The sequence below is a fragment of the Canis lupus genome, chromosome 13 (genome assembly GCF_011100685.1).
Source record: "Canis lupus familiaris isolate Mischka breed German Shepherd chromosome 13, alternate assembly UU_Cfam_GSD_1.0, whole genome shotgun sequence".
Taxonomy (NCBI): Eukaryota; Metazoa; Chordata; class Mammalia; order Carnivora; family Canidae; genus Canis; species Canis lupus.
In genome coordinates this window covers 58,807,262-58,823,217 of record NC_049234.1, presented here as the reverse complement: position 1 = coordinate 58,823,217, position 15,956 = coordinate 58,807,262, and the positions used below count along the sequence as shown (strand labels likewise).

The 15,956-nt window shown below is 39.9% G+C and overlaps 1 non-coding gene across 1 annotated transcript; it reads left to right on the top strand.

The window, feature by feature from the left end:
* Positions 1-8,445: 8,445 nt before the first annotated feature.
* LOC119865516 lies at positions 8,446-8,553 on the top strand. The gene has a single exon (XR_005369118.1). It is a non-coding gene; the product is annotated as a U6 spliceosomal RNA (small nuclear RNA).
* The last annotated feature ends 7,403 nt before the right edge of the window (positions 8,554-15,956 follow it).

The following is a 15,956-nucleotide window of genomic DNA, read 5'->3' as shown; positions in this document are numbered from 1 at the left end:
TTTGTTCAGTTTTACACATTTTCTTGTCTCTTTTTTTTTCTTTCTTCTCTCTACTCCCCTTCCCCTCCTTTCCTCCTTCCCTCCTGGAAAGGAATCGCTGATCCCTTCACACTGCTTTAACAACGTGAAGGAATCCGTGTTGACAAGTATATACTTCAGAGGTAGCTTGGCTTGAGCCATTTTGTAACTACTTTCCTCTTACCTGCCTAAGATGGCTGGTTGCCAGGTGAGAGGACTCCAGGAGCAAGAGCCCAAGGGGTGAGCCACCAGAAGTGGGAGCTAAGGGGGTGTTAGGGGGAGCTGCACTGGGGCAGATCTCTAACATCAAGGAACTCCATTCCACCCCAACTTTCTAAAAAAGTATATTCACATGCACTCTACAGGAGAGCCGGCATTTGGACACTGGCCACCCAGAGGGCATCCGTGTCTTAGACACAGCAGCATCTGAAAATGGAAAGACACCACTTTTCTCTAATTTCTTTCCCTTGTTCAAAAAACCTAGGAGCTGAAAACAGAAGAGAAGGAGTGGAGGACGTAAAGAAAAGACAGAAAAAAATATATATATAGGAGATGAAAAAAAAGCTTAGAAAAAGAAAAAAAAAGAGAGAGAAAAGTATGACCATTTAATACTTATATGCCATTGAGAGCAAGTGAAAAAATATGACAAAGAATAAAAATATTTTAAAATCTCTGTAATAGTGCCACCAGAGAGGCTAGCTGGGCTGCGGCTAAACGCCAACGACTCAGTGACTGAATATTGAACACATTTATCTCATCCATTCATTTATTTACTCAACAGATATCTGCTGAGCTCCTAGTAAGTGCCAGCTACTGGAGACATGATGGAAATAAAAACCAGATGTGATCCTTATTATAAAAAACTTACTATTTAGTGGAAGCTACAGATACTAATCATATAACAATGACCATAAACTAGAAGGTATTTTGAGGGGAGAAACGTGATTCTTCAAGGCTACATAAAAAAGCAATCTCACCTAAAATCTCCATTTAGTATATTCTGGGGGGAGGGGACCGTGTAATTATTTTATGTATTGATTCTAAAACATAGGAATGAGAGGGGATGCTGTATTGAGATCAAAGGTAAGTACACTGTCTCAAAGTCCCTCTCTCCCTGCTTCCCTCCCTTCCTTCCTTCCAGTTGGTGCTTCACCTCACCAGGTATTCTCTCCATGGTTGGCCTTGAACAAAACATCCCTTGGGAGTGGTAACTGGCTTCCTGAGTGAACAGAGGGGCTGATTTGCAAGCAGTGCTCCATGTGGAGTAAACAAACAAAAATGGAAGCCTGGCACATCAGCTTGCCCTGCTTTCTCTCTTCCAGGGACTTCTCTTGAGGAGTAGCTCATTCTTAAAGTCTTTCCAGAGAAGATCCCATAGGGACCCCTGTGTTGATTTATTTAAACGAGGAGGCCATTAGACTGGGGTGGTTCTAATACCTTAGCAACCAACCAAAACAAACCAAAACCAAAGCCTGGAATGCCTCCTGGTTAAGATGGACTCTTAACAATTTTAATATGCTTCAGGCCTTCTGCAATAAATATATTTTTTTAATTTTTATTTATTTATGATAGTCACACAGAGAGAGGGAGAGAGAGGCAGAGACACAGGCAGAGGGAGAAGCAGGCTCCATGCACCGGGAGCCCGACGTGGGATTCGATCCCGGGTCTCCAGGATCGCGCCCTGGGCCAAAGGCAGGTGCCAAACTGCTGCGCCACCCAGGGATCCCTGCAATAAATATTTTTTAACAAGTACCCAACAACTTGCTGGCTGACTACAAAGTAAAGGTCATACAGCAGGGCATTCGTGTGTCACATCACATCCTTCCTCACTTCTTTTCCTTTTTTCCCTTACCCTAGGCCTTGGCCCTCCAGCCTCTAACCAAAGTATTACCATCTCGATTCTTGCCAAGGCTCTACTTTCTAGAGGCTAGGCTAAGATAAGGTGCTATTGGTGATAATCATGTGAGTAGTTTTAGAAGTCTCTAGGGATTAGCAGATCATCAAAGGGAGAGTTTGGAGTTAGTTTCTTTCCCACCTAGGCTTGTGAGCACCTGAGCACAAGCATTTGTATTCGTATTCAAAAGTCTGAATTTTCTGTCTCTAGCAGAGTCCTGGCACTCAGTAGGGACTCAGCAGATGCTATAGCTGATTTAAACTAAAGGACTGAAATATCTAAGAGTCATTTATGTATATTCTGTGTGAAGAAAACCTTAGATTTACTCAAAATACAAATTGATAAGTAAAGTTAGTCAAAGAGAGATTACTTGCATCATTAAATAGCATCTTCAGAGAATTGTATAAAATAAGGAAAACCTCTAATAAAAAAAACTAAATAAAATTTAGTTTGTCAGAAAATTGGTTTATACAAAACATATCCAGGATTATGTTCGTTTCTAAAAGAAGCAAACCAGTACGTATACCTACCTGCTAGTGTCATTTGTAATCAAAGATCATTTGTGACAATATTGAAACGTTCTATAAAATGTGGACTTTTCTTAACATATGACAGAATTTCTAAACAGATTTTGAAAATATTCACAGAAGTATGCATGGTTAAAATGACTGTTCAAAAACTTAGATATTTTAAAAATGACCTGCCCTCTATAACACATGGCTTAATAACAAATATTTGTATTTTTGTCCACTAATGTGAAGTGCTTCTGATTTTCCACATTTCTGTCTTTCAAAGTGTAACCATTTAAGTTAGGGTCTCGAGGCTTCTATCCACAGGCAGAGGGAGGCTCAGCGTTGAGTTCCTATGTCCGCAAGGTGGGACAAACTCAGCTCCAATACCAGGCTCATCTGCTTTCAAAGACTGGCTTTCAGGTTTTAAACTGTAACTTAACTATTGTTCAGTCCCCTTCTTCATACCCTCCTGATAGGCTGGCTCACTGTATGGATGAAAAGGGATAAAGTATGCAAAAGTGCTTTGCAAAGTGTAAAGGGCTAGTTAAATGTGGATATTATTATTATTACTCAGGAAGAACACTTAGCTCATTGCTTAGTAATGGTGAGGCAAACAGTGTCACTAAATAAGACAATATAATGGGCTTAAGAGGCTCTAATTCAGTTTCTCCTCTTTATTCAAGCACACAATTGCATTCTAACACTTCACAGACAGCCTGAAATGGGCCCTGTGGAGGCTGATAAGGAAAATTAGAACAAGGAGCTATTTGCTCCCTCATTTTAATAACTGAGTCAAGGAGCAGGCACTTCAATACAAAAAAAAGAAGGAACACTTTCTCTTACTCAGTCCTCAGAAAGATAATGACTCCAATACAAAGCAGGCCTTCTGCAATAAAGGATGAGGTAGTGCTCGAGGAGAGTTTTCCCTGCGTTTGAAGAAGGAGAAAGACATCACCATCAAAACAAAGTGCCTTACATGTGTAAAATCAGACTTAGATTTCGTCACCATTCACGGAGGATGGTCATTTTCACAGACTTTTTTTTTTTTTTTTTTAAATAACTGAGGTTAAATGAGCCCTTAGTTATAGATGTCTGCTGGGTATCAATGCCTTTCAAATGAATTCACCTTTATTTGTATATTGGAAAGGAAGAAAAGTTTTTCTTGATCCTCATAGAGTGTCTGACTGGGTCTGAAAATTAAACTGACAAAGATTAATAGGAGAAAAGCACATAAATTTATATAAGTTCTATGTGACATGGGAGCCCTCATTAAGGAAATGAAGACCTGAAGACACACATTTGAATATTTTATGCTGGTTTGATTAAGACCGGGCAGTCGTGTAGAAATACAGTAGGTCAGAGTCTGAGGTAAGGTAGTAAGTGGTGGGAAATTGAGCAAGTTCTGTTGCTTGGATTCCTCTTGGCGACCCTTTGTCTTTGGACATAGGCATGTTCCTTTCTTTCCAATATGGGATGGGGCCTCCCACATGAGGATATTATGACCTGTTTTAGGGGAGAAGGTGGTGGGGGGATCAAAGTGATCTCCTCGCTTCTGCTGTTTTCTCAAACTCCTTTGGCTTAAAATATTCAATATGCCAAGGTACCATATTTTGGAATAGTGTGTCCCAAATCTCATCAATATACATTTACTTGCTTTCATCATAATTCCTAGAGATAGATATAAAACTTCAATTGGATGTTAGTTGGGGAGAATGCAAAATCTGTTCCTTGTTTACGCAACACAAGAGAAGGCCTCTATGAATGTACACACAGGAGTGCGTGTGTACTTGGGAGGCGTGTACATTTCTCTGCTAATGCTAAAACTCAGTGACGGATGATCTGAGATGTTTGAAATAAAATATAAAGCACTGTAAGAGAACTTTTGAGACCAACGTCAATGTCTAGCATACAGTGCCTAGAATATAACATGTACACTGGAATTATTTGTGGAAAAATGAGTGGCATCTATATTCTATAATGACAAGAAAAAAAGGTTTGTGGTAATCCTTAGTTCCCAAACTTACAATGTTCTGTTTTACATGTTTTGCTTGGGGAGGTGATGGCTGTTCTTATGTCTCAGTGTTTTTAGTGATAGTATCTCCTCCTTTGCCATTTAGCCTCAAACTGTAAGCTAATATAGAATTTTAAAGTCCAAGGGCTGGGTGCTGGAAAACCTTGGAAACAATTGGTTATAATGTATGCCAGGGATTCTTTTCCTTTTTATGCAGAGTGAGTGTGTGCACACATGATTTGAGTCCCCATGGCTGAAACTCAGTGCAGCTGTGGTCCCTCGTTACATGCCAGGCTTTCATTTGGATTCTGGTTTGATCCTTTCCTGGCTGTGTAATTAGGGGCAAGTTATGTAAGCTTCCTGGGCCCGTTGAAACATTTGCTAATATAACACCTTTCTGATAAAATTGTTGTGAAAATTTAGACAGGTCATGTATATAGAGCACTTCTATTTTTGTTTAATACTAAGTGGTGGTCAGTCTTACCCAGTGTTTCAAGGTGAGGGTAATGCATAGCTGCTTTTGTGCCAACAAGTGACTATTTTTAAAGGCCTGTCCATTCCCTGCCTATTCACTGAGAGTGATTCTAGCATAGTGTCCTTTGCTGACAAGGATGGAATCGTTTCTGGAAGGATAGCAGGATTAATAGCAGGCACTATAACTTCATACTGGCAAGCAGTCAAATCGAGACTTTTCCTCTGAATTCTTAGGGCATTTTGTACTTAAAATTAATTTCTTGGGGCATATTGAAGAATCTGATTTTTATCAACCGACTTTCCAGAATTTTTATGCTGCTGTTTCATTGTGTATTAAAATTTAGTTTTCTTTCTTTTTTTTTTTTAATTAAAGAAAGTTACTATAGCTAATTCTAGAAGTAGAGATGTGAATAGAAAAAAACCTAAAAGGCCCTGTAATATCCCAGCCTGGAGACATTGGATTATATTTTTCATATTTCTCCTTGTATCTCTAAATATACTGATAAAATGTGATTAAAATATACATCTTATTTTGTGACATTTTGGGTCAACTATATCATGACTAAATTTCCATCAATAAATGCTACAGTGAGCCGTCACCAATCTACGTCAACAACGATCTTTCAGTGGTTCTACACTATTCTATAAGCTTTACATGTAGTAAGTCACATCCTCCTTAGAACAACCTATTTATAATAGTGTTCCTATTATACCTATTTTACAGATGAGAAAACTAAGGAATGAGAGACCTACTTATCTTAGGTTGTTCAACAAGTGTGTGGCAGAACCAGGATTTGAACACAACCGTTTCCCTACTAAATTCTCTTTTCTTTTCTCCTTCAAAATAATCTCAAAACTTTATTCTCTCTCTTCAAACCACCACTGCTCTAAGGATTCCTCAGCACCTTTCTACATGTTTGGTAACAGGTTTCCCATGTCTCCCTTCAAGGGGAGGAGTTATGCCACCCAACATGTGCCACTTTGGCATGTGGGTCATGCCATTAGGCAATCAAGGCCAAGTTGACTCAAGAATGAGTTTTACCTCTTTCTGAACTGACTAAAGGAATTTAGATATGGGACCTAGCCCAGAAGGACTGCTATTACCAGAGATAACTTTTTATCTGAAAAAAGTTTTACTGGGATGGCAGGGCAAACACTTGATTATCAAATATTTGGGCTTCTTATCTTGCTCTGAATTGCCCTCCTCTTTGTTTTTTTTTTTTTTTTTTTTTTTTTTTTTTTTTTGATGCCCTCCTCTTTGAAGCCTAGGCCTCTCTGTCCCCATTCCTTAGCTCAGGATGGCATATAAGCCTCAATTCCTCAACTGCCTTTGGGTCGCATATTTTTATGGCCTCCTGTATATACAAAATTAAATTTTTTTCTCCCATTAATCTGTCCTTTGTCAATTTAACTGACAGTGAACCAAGAAGGGAAGAACGGAAAATTTTTCTTTCTTTCTTTCTTTTTTTTTTTTAATTTTTCTTTCTGTACCCTTCCGCTGCTTATGCACAGCATGTCACTAAGATGCCTCTGCCATCAACTGCTCCTCTTGGCACAGCTTTCTTCTGCTAGTTTCTGCTATTGCTCCCTCACCCCAGGCCTCTCCCTTCAGGCTGCATCTTGCAGCAAGATTTCACTGAGTATCATGGATTAATATGAAGGAAGTCCTGCACAAGGGCTCATTTAAACTGGCTGCTATATGCTACAGCTACTCTTTAACTCAGGGTCCTCTAGGGGGCCTCCAGGCCCTCTCTCCTGCGCATCTCCAGGCCCTCTCTCCTGTGCATCTCCAGGGACAAGAGTCATCTTCAAGAATTTCCGGTCTTTGAGCTCAGATATTTGTCTCAGTCCAAGCTAAGTTACTAATTCTCATTGTCTGCCCTAAGTGGCCTCTGTCCAGCATGGCTGAAGAGGAAATAGCTGCTTCATTTAGGGAAGACTATTCCCACCCACGAGGGTGTGAAAGTCACGTTAGGAAAATTATATTAGAACGTATTACCAAACATCAGCAAATGTGGGGTTATTCAGTCCTACTTAACACTGCATAAAGGACATCAAAAGTCCAGCTTAGCTTTATTTTCTCTTGCATTAAAGCTTATTTCGACATGTGCTTTCTGCAGTCCTGCGGTCCTTCCCTCCATCACTTGGAAGCAACTGTTCAACACGTATCCTTTCAAGATCAGGTCGCAATTTGCAGCACATGAGCTACACATACATAGATAAGACATAAGCTATTCATCGGCAAATATTTTCCTTCATTTTCTTTCCTCCTTTTGTAAACACAATCAAGAGATAGAAACAGCTGCGGTTTAACCATTAACAACAACAACAAAATTTACTTCGAAGTAAAAAAAAGAATCTGAATTCAGGTGATGTCACAGCGTCACAGCTTTCTTCAGGGCTATTCAGTGGATCCTTTCCTTAAATTTGTGTAACTAAAGATCATATGCAACAGTTCTTAAAAACAAATGTAACTGAATGCTAAGTTGGATTCATCCTTTTTTTTTTTACTTTGCCAAATATGTTTTTTTTTTAATTTAAATTCAATTAGCCAATATATAAGTACATCATTAGTTTCAGATGTAGTGTTCAAAAATTCATCAGTTGCTCCTAACACCCAGTGCTCATCACATCACGTCCCCTCCTTAATGCCCATCACCCAGTTATACCCCCCCCCCCCATAGATTGAATTTATGTAGGCAGAACATTGTTGTATCTTATTTTACTGGGGACGCTGGGTGGCTCAGTTGGTTGAGCATCTGACTCATGGTTTTGGTTCAGGTCGTAATCTCAGGGTTTGGGGATTGAGCCTTGCACTGGGCTCCAGCCTCACATTGGGCTCCCCTCTCATCTGGGAGTCTGCTTGGGATTCTCTGTCTCCCTCTTCCTCTGTCCCTCCCCGGGCTCATGATCTCTGTTGCTCTCTCTCTCTTTAAAATAAATAAATAAATAAAATATTTTAAAAAGTTCGTTTTCCTAGGATCTATTATCAAAGTATTTCTAAAAAATACAAAAAAAGCTAATAATAGCAAAACAAAATGTGGAATAGCAAAACAAAAACAACCCCCCCAAAACAACAATAAAATAGCCTACCTTCCCATTTCACTAAGTAAACTTAGATATAATTAAAAATTATAATATATTATAGATATAATTTAAAATAGTTAAAAATAATATCTTTTAACAACACTTTTAATGATTACATAATATCGTGTTGTATAGATGATCCACATTTATCAAACCATTTAGCTATTGTACATTTATGTTATTTGTAATTCTCCATTGTTTTAACACAGTATAGTAGGTAATCTCCAAATATTACATAGACAAGCGTACAGTAATTATCTTCAAATGGCAGATTTGGGTGATTTTTATTTTTATTTGCTTAGTTTTATAAGTGAATTCTACAAGACATCTAAGGAAGAAATAATAATAATTCTACTCAAACTCATGCAGAAAATTGAAAAGGAGACAGTGCTTTCCAATTCATTCTATGAACTTGTCAAAACTAGGTACCAGAAGACAAGGACATTACAGTGCTCACTTCGGCAGCACATATACTAAAATTAGAAGGCATACAGAGAAGATTAGCATGGCCCCTGTGCAAGAATGACACGCAAATTTGTGAAGTGTTCCATATTTTTATGAATAAATAAACAAAATCTTTAAAATAAAAGACAAGGGCATTACAAGAAAACTACAGGCTAATATCCTTATTAGCATAGGTAAAAAATTCTAAACAAAAGCAGATTAAGTCCAAAAATATAAGCGTATACATTAGGATCAAGTGTATTTATCCCAGGAACACAAGGTTGACTTAACATTCTAAATCAATCAATTAAATTACCATATTAACAAACTTGAAAAGAAAATCAATATGATCATCTCAATAGATGCAGGAAAAATATTTGATAAAATGTGACATCTACTGCTAATAAAAGTACACAGCAAAACAGGAATAAAGGGAATTCCTTAACCCAATAAAGGGCATCTATGAGAAACCTACACCTAACATCAAATGTAATGGTAAACACTTTCTCCCTAAGATAAGAAACAAGACAAGGATTTCTGCTGTCATCATTTCTATTTAACCTTATAGTGGAGGTTCTAGCCAGTGCAAAAAAGCAAAGAGGAGAAAAACATCCTGAATGGCCAAGATGTAAAACTCTATTTTAAGACTACTTTTTGGGGGAGAGCTAAGATGGCAACATAGTAGGAGGACCCTAAATGTGCCTCATCCCTTGAACACAGCTATTTCACTATCAAATCATTCGAATACCAAGAAACTGACCATAAGACTAGTAGAACGAACTGCACAACTCGAGGGAGAGAAGAGGCCACATAGAGGAAGTGTGGAGACATGGTTTGTGGGAGAAACAGATCGTGGTGAGGGAGCCCGGGTTGCAGAGAAAGGTAAAATAGAGAGAGAGAGAGAGAGAGAGAGAGAGAGAAATCAGAGTACCCAGGGGTAATCACAAGCAGAACACTTTCCCGAAGCCATTGGCTGGGAAAACAAGAGGGTCTGATTTTTTTGTGAATTTTTGCAAAGTTACCTATAACTTTCTGGATTCACTTGTGTCTTCAGATTTGGGGACGGCAGTTTTCCTGCAATCTCACTTCTCTGATGGGTCCAAGAAAAGTCACTGAGTTTTAGTGTGTTTAGCTTTCTTCTTGTTCTAAGGGTCAGAGTGACAACTTCTAATAAGCTCTTTACGTGTTGGAGCTGAAATAGAAAAATCCCTTTTTCCAGTTTTGGGCCATTTCCCTAAACTGCTCTATGTCTCCAGCTAGATCACAGGAGATGAGAGATAATTTCTGGCTCCTCTCCCACCTTTACAAAATGAAAACACTTCTCTTGCTTTCACAGAGCTCTGTTTAATGTACAGGAGAGACCTCGTAAGCGCAGAGAGAGAGAGAGGCCTCGGGGGTCACGGGGCACAGAGGAGGGCTATATTCTACAGTGGTGGGATGGGGCAAGATACCCAGAGGGCAGGTGAGAATTCAGGAAAAAGATGATACCTAAGTTGGATGTTTGGGAGTTGACATGATGAAGGAGAGAAGAGAGAGGAAGGGCGGTCAGGGTTTAGAGAAAAGCAAAATGCAACAGCGTAAAGATGAAAAGGAAAGTGTCCTAGACACTTTTTACTTTTGAATGCTTTGCCTGTTTTAGGCAATTCACTCCTATTGTTTTTGTGCCACTTAACTCAGAATGCTCTGCACCGAGAAGGGCATGTTTGTGGATGGCTTTTGCACTCGCAGCCTCTTTCAAGTGACCCTAATCCGATTCCATCAGTAGCTTTATTTTCTATTGAGTTGTAAGTGAAAATGTGATACATTCATTTCAATTATAATTTGTTTCTAATGTCTTAATTTATGAGATTATAAAGCGAGAGGGAAATCCTTAATTTTCATGTGTTTTGAGAATTTGTTTTGTGAGAAATGCTTTAAACTAATTAATGAGACTAATAACAGAATCCTGCAAGTTGCAAGGTGTCCAATTAACCACAGCTGCCCTCTGGGAACATTCCCTGGACTTCAGCGATCCATCGGAGACTTTTGAGAACTTAAGGCAGAGCTTCAAGCCCAACGCAGGAGAGGACTGACTAATTAGAACAACAGACTGGGAGCCGGTTGCCTTGAGCTGTAGTTTTGCTTTAGTAAGTTTTTCTGTCTGACCTTGGGCAAATTGCATAATCGTTTGGGGGTTTTCTTATCTTTCAAATGCTGATAATACTTGCTTGATTTTAGGCCTTTTAAGGTCTTGGATGAAAGCTGTTTTATAAGCTTGTTGTATTATCAGGAAATGCCAGATTTAGAAGCTATTATTAACTATGGTAGGCGCGTGAACGCACATCTGCCCCCTTCCAAGATGAAAAAAACAACAACAAAAACCACAAACCCTCACCATCCAAGTCCAACTGCTGGGTTGCCATGGGCACAGGGCTCTTTTCACGGTATTGTAGAGCAGTTAACAGTCAGTAGTGACTAGTGGGGAGAAGTTGTGCTTTTACTCTCCTTTTCAGGTCAACATTATTTATTTATTGACTGCAGGCCTCATTATATTCCACAGGGCGGCTTTACAAGTGTCACCACAACGAACGTCTGACATTGGTTCTTGTAACATAAAGGAAATGGCCTGACCAAAATGTGGAATCCCACAGGTAAATAATGAACCTGCTTTAAAAAAACAACACTAAAAATGATAGAAGAGATAAAATAATCAGTTTCCAGTGGATAGCTCACAGCAAATACACAGTGCTCCCCTGAAAGCAGGTACCCATTTATCATGATTTTTATAAAGTTTAACCAGACTGGTAAATATTTATGCTAGTAGAAACAACATTCCCTTTATTTCATCTCATTTACATTCTGTGAAAGTATTGTGTTTTTTTTTTTTTTCATGGTCTTATTTGTTGATGTTTTAAAAAAATAAAACAAAGACAAATTATTACAAATTATGCTACCAAATCCTTTGAGGCAAATATTTCCAAAACATAGTAAGTTATTTGTTCCTGAACCCTTGCCTTGCTTATTCCTCCTTATGCTGTTTGCTTATTTATGTGGAGCTACGAAATATGTTAAGTACAAGGCAAGATGACTTACCGACAAGCCATCAGGAAGCCCCTACTCTGAACTATTTCTTGCCCTGGGAATGGTCTGATGTATGGGCTTACTAAGGAGTGTCTTCCTTCCGCGATCAAGGCCTCAGATACCACCAAATTTCCTCAATCACACTAATGTAAATAGCTCTGGCAAAGTTACATTTTATTTATTTATTTTTTAAAGATTTTATTTATTTATTCATGAGAGACACAGAGAGAGAGAGAGAGAGAGAGAGGCAGAGACACAGGCAGAGGGAGAAGCAGGCTCCATGCAGGGAGCCCGGTGTGGGACCTGATCCCAGGTCTCCAGGATCATGCCCTGGGCTGAAGGAGGTGCTAAACTACTGGGTCACCTGGGCTGCCCCAAAGTTACATGTTAAACTGGTTTATTCATTTAAAGAGTAAACAGTGTCGAGTATCGAATTTATGTTGGGACGCATAAATATGTCAGACGCATAGGCACTGAGAAATTTAAGATTGATAAAACTCAGCTCATAATTTCCAGAGTTTCACATTATTATAGCGGAGGAAACAGAAATCCAAACTTTGTAATTTGATTCCTAGGTCCTACCAATCTATTGGTAAAATTTGATTAACTTAAATTCCTCTTGTTAATAGCTCTATCTGATAACACAGAACCTGGTCTTTTTAACACCCACACCCCCTCCATTACTTGTGGGGATTCTTAGAAGTGGTTCACATCTCTTCAAGAATGGTCCTCGTATCTTCTCTAGTCATTCGTTTTTGCCATGGCCACTCTGGCTGCTGGTCTCCTATGGGAAAGATAAGAACGTGATCCTGGGTGTCTACCGATAGGAAATGGTTCTGGAGACTGGGTAACTGGTGACAGCACTAATCAAAAAGGGGAAAGTAGGAGGCAGAACAGAGTTTTGGGGACAGTTAAAAAGTGCATATTGTCTGTTCTGAATTAAAGATGTCTCTCTGAACCCAAGTGGAGATGACTGATGAGCAGAATTGCCATTCTGTTACTCAGGAGAGAATTGAGACGGTTTGGGACTTGTCAGCATACACAGGCTGTTGATAGCATATTTGTTGGGACAAATGGAAAGTGTTTGGAGAGTGGACAGAAGGAATATTTATCACAGAGAAAAACAGCTCCAGCTTCTTGTTAAAACCATGTTTTGATAGGTGAGAAACTGGAGGGAATATGAAACTAAAAGGTGTTGTAAAGTAAGGGGTCGAGGGGTCCAAAATCAGAGGGAAAGGGCACACATTTAGGAGACTGGTGAGCCAGAGACAGACTCCAACAGCTTCCCAGTTTTGCCAATGACTGCCCCTTCCAGAAGGGAAGAAAAGTCTGAAAACTGAAATTTGGAGTAATTGGTTCCCTTGATAAGATTCTATGGCTTCCAGTGTCATGCTCCAGATATCTTTACCCTCCTAACACCAAGCCAAGCCAAGCCAAGCCAAGCCAAACCTGTGGAGGCCGAGAAAAATCAAGGCCGTCCCACCTCAAGTTTAGCATTAGCACAAGTACAGCCATCTTAGGCCTGTGAATAAGAGCTGAACTTTGGGGGTGGGGGGGGGACTACAGAATGTCCTCAATGTACTCGGCAGAGAATCCCATATCAGAAAGACAACAGAGCCCACGCCTGTGGCAGGAAGCCTCATATTAGAATGAGAACAGAACTCAACGCCCTTGAAAGCCCCATATCAGAATGTAAACAGAACTTGAGCAATTCCTCCCCCACTTCTGAAAATCCCCTAGACCAGCCCATAAAAAGCCAGCTGTAACCCACTTCGGGGTCCAAGTCCCTGCTCCGCTGTGTCGGGTAAACTTGGACCCAAGCTCAAGCTTGCAAATAAACCCTCGTGTGTTTGCATCGGTGTCGGCTCCTTGGTGGTTTCTCGGATTCGCAGTCTTGGGCACGACAAAACCAATGTGACTTCCGTGTGTACGTGTGGGAACAGTACTAGTCAGCCCATGGCAACTACCAACAGCTGTATTCACCTCTGTGTTCCTCCCTCTGCCATCTCCTGTGTTGCCTCCTGGAGGAACCAACACCTTGGTTTTTGTGATGATCTTTTTCTTGCTTAACAAAACCCCATATATATCTATAGACCTAAATAATATCTTTTCCTTTGCCTATATTAAAACTTTACAGAAGGGCATGCATCAAACTATATGGTTCTTCCCTAACTTGCTTTTTTCACCTGACATCATGTTATTAAAATTCATATATCATGTTGCCTGTAGCAATACATTTTATTGCTGTGCAAATATCCCCTGATTTTTAAAAAAAATTATCGTAATTGTCATTGGGAATTTGGGTTGCACACATTTTTACTATTACGAACTATTGCTGCTATGATCATCTTGTGCATGTGCAAAAGTTTCTCTCCGAGGAGTGTCAGACAGGATAAGCAGATTATGCTGTGATAAGAAATCAACCCTTAGGCATAGATGGCTTAACGCAGCACAGGTTGACTTCTTGGTTGAGGAGTCTCAGGGACCCAGGCTGACAGAGGCTGCATTATTATGCCTCATTAGATGCACCTTCAAGAATATGAGGCCCCCTTGGCCAATGTGGAGAAGAGGGACACTGCAGAACTGCACCGGGTCTTTCCGTGCCTTACCTTACAAGTGACAGATGACTTCTAGGCACACTTCCTTTACCTAAAGGAGCCATATGGCCAACCTAATGCAAGAGAGGGAGAGCGAGAACTGCGAGGAAGCAGATGGGATGGGATCACTGTCTCTGCCACTTAGAAGTGAAGTTCCTGGGTTATGGGTTCATGAATATTCAGCTTTACAAGACAAGGCCAAATTGTTTCCAAAGTGTTGATGAAAATTTATACTTTCAATAGCAATGTAGAAGAGACGTAATTTTCCTTAAAGCATCCAACAAGTATTTTCTCCCCAAAGTCTTTTTTTTTTTTGATCCACATTTTGTGCTTTATCTTTGTACGTCTAAGTAATGTGAATGGAGATATTCTTATGCCTATTTTTCAGGTACAATAAGTGATAGGTTAAACGAGCGACGTAGCATGTTTCTGTTGTTTTTCTTTGTCTCTTCTAACCTTCCTTTGTGTCTGGTAACAGCACCTGATCTTTGATTTCTTGGACCACGTTTCCCCACTGCATGTGGTTATGACTCTGTCACTACAGCTTGATCCCCTCCCTTTCCTCTCTTTTACCATAGGAAAGGGTATGAGACAGATCCTGCATAGTTCAGATTATTTGATCCCTTTGCTACAGGGTTGGGCCTGTGACCCAAATGAGATAATCGGAGACTAATGTAAAATTTTGCTTACAGACGTTCAGAGAAACACACTCTCTTTTAATGAGACTGAGAGTTATGAGGCCCACGTATACCCGGAGCTGCCATTGTCTGCCCGCCACAGCCACCTTGAACACACTATCTGCAGAATAAGGCCAATACGGAAAGTAAAGACAGGCCGAGTACAGCAGGAAGAGAGAGATACAGAGCCTTGGCAAAATGGTTCGATTTCCTTGCTCTAGCTGTGTCTGAAGACCAGTCCCTTTAGTTTTCAATTATATGAGTTAAAACATTCCCTATTTTAGTTGTGTTCATTTCAGATGGATGTCTGGGGGTCCTAATCAGCTAGTTAGTATCAAGGATGAGATCAGATTCTAGGTCCTCAATCTCTTGGTTGGACTCTCTTCTCACAAGTCTTATTGTGACTCTCAGCTCTGCTTTGCTAGGCTAAGTGTTACCAGCTTTGGTTTTCATATTGATTTCTGGTGGTAGAGGCCTAAGAAAATTTCAGTACAAGAGGACACTTTAAGATTTTGAGGAACCATTTGGAAGGGTACATCGTGAGTAATGTGTCACAGCACAAATTAATATATTAGACAATTTTGTCATTGTTCCCAAGTCTAGAAATTGATTCTTGAGTTCCTTGGTCCAAGGCACTATAAAAAGTTACACATCCATCACCTTACACAGGATGGTGAGATTTTATCTTTGTACTTACCTCAAAGTGACAAATAGTTAATTAGACACATAAAGCATTTCCTAACATAGACAGTTTTGAAGTTTTGCTGCTGACAGAGAAAGGAATTCCAGAGAGTACAGGGGTCTGAACACAAAATAAATCCAAAACTCTCTCCAATGTCTCAATAACTGCCAAGTCAGCTCTGAGGCTAATTAATCAAAACAAATTTACAATTAAGCCCACAAAGAAACACTAATTACTATGCTTGGCAGGGGGAAAATGTGCTGAAAAGGGAAACCTGAAAGTGAGAATGGAGAATGGTCTCTTCATTGTCCTGTCAAGGGCACTGCTTCAGGGCAATTGCGTAAAGGCACTGGAATTTCTTGTACAGACAAGGATGTCTCATCAGTGTGAAGGCTGGAGATGCAGGCCCTTCCTCCTGGGGAAACGCAGGGAATCTTGTACCTGTCCTGCAGGTTAAGGCCTGCTATGAACTGAATGTTCGTGGGTCCCCCTCATTCATA